The sequence below is a fragment of the Salmo trutta genome, unplaced genomic scaffold (assembly GCF_901001165.1).
Source record: "Salmo trutta unplaced genomic scaffold, fSalTru1.1, whole genome shotgun sequence".
Classification (NCBI taxonomy): Eukaryota; Metazoa; Chordata; class Actinopteri; order Salmoniformes; family Salmonidae; genus Salmo; species Salmo trutta.
In genome coordinates, this window is record NW_021822923.1 from 85,001 (window position 1) to 86,335 (window position 1,335).

At 48.8% G+C, this 1,335-nt stretch overlaps 2 non-coding genes across 2 annotated transcripts; both read left to right on the top strand.

The window, feature by feature from the left end:
- Nucleotides 1-60: 60 nt before the first annotated feature.
- On the top strand, nucleotides 61-174 carry LOC115187240 (U5 spliceosomal RNA). Its single transcript, XR_003875971.1, has one exon. It is a non-coding gene; the product is annotated as a U5 spliceosomal RNA (small nuclear RNA).
- A 378-nt stretch (nucleotides 175-552) lies between these two features.
- On the top strand, nucleotides 553-743 carry LOC115187246 (U2 spliceosomal RNA). The gene has a single exon (XR_003875977.1). It is a non-coding gene; the product is annotated as a U2 spliceosomal RNA (small nuclear RNA).
- Nucleotides 744-1,335: the final 592 nt, after the last annotated feature.

Genomic DNA, 1,335 nt, shown 5'->3' on the forward strand with positions numbered 1-1,335 from the left:
CGGGCACCCGGCCTAGAGTGCACAGTGTGTGTCCTCGGGCCCCGACATCTGACTTCCATACGACTCTGGTTTCTCTTCATTACGCACAGCCTTTCCGCCTTTACTAAAGACTTCCGTGAGAGGAACACTTACGAGTTCAACATATTTTGGAAGGGCTTTGCTATCTGGCAGAGCCCGGTATCTTGTTTCAAGAGAAATTGACAGAGATGACGCCGAGACTTTTTGCTCAGGCGTTTGACTTGAGCCGGCTGACCGACCGACCGACCGCCGACCGACCCGAGCCAGACCGGCGTATTTTCCACTCAAAGTAGTCGCTCGGCAAATTGAGTTCAAGCCCGACTACGACTGACGTGTTTTTCCGGGCTTTGAACAAATAGTCGCACTAGGCTTAAAGAGCTAGTGACTTAAAAGACGCATTAGCGACTTGTTAAAAAAAACACCCGCCTGTCACCAGGGAAACGTCGGGTGGGGAGGAGACAACTTTTGCCAAACCGCTGAGGTCTGCCGAGACCCCCGGGGGCCCGGCGGGTGCAGGGGTCAATTTGTGGGTTATCAGCTTCTCGGCCTTTTGGCTCAGATCAAGTGTAGTATCTGTTCTTATCAGTTTAATATCTGATACGTCCCCCATCGGGGGACTACATATTAAATGGATTTTTCGAACAGGGAGTCGGAAATGGGGCTTGCTCCGTCCGCTCCACGCATCGACCCGGTATTGCAGTACCTCCGGGAACGGTGCAACACTTTTCTCTCATTGTCAAGGAAAAAGAAATACGCAAAGCTATGTAAAAGCTAGCAGAAGAGAAGGAATGAAAAAAGAAGAATCATCCAAACTGAAACAAGGGCGAAGCCCCCTTCATGGGGTCCCCCGTTTTCCCGCCATTTTACTTAAAAAAAAAAAAAAAAAAAAAAAAAAAAAAAAATACATTGGCCAGGATTGTGTGTGTGTGTGTGTGTGTGTCTCTGTGTGTGTGTGTGGTGTGTGTGTGTGTGTCTCTGTGTGTGTGTGTGTGGTGTGTGTCTCTGTGTGTGTGTCTCTGTGTGTGTGTGGGTGTCTGTCTGTTTTGACCCCCCCCAAAAAATTACAATCACTTCACCAGGATTGTCTGTCTGTCTGTCTGTCTGTCTGTCTTCTGTCTGTCTGTCTGTCTCTGTTTTGACCCCCCCAAAAAATCAATCACTTCACCAGGATTGTCTGTCTGTCTGTCTGTCTGTCTGTCTGTCTGTCTGTCTGTCTGTCTGTCTCTGTTTTTGACCCCCCCAAAAATACAATCACTTCACCAGGATTGTCGTCTGTCTGTCTGTCTGTCTGTCTGTCTGTCTGTCTGTCTGTCTGTC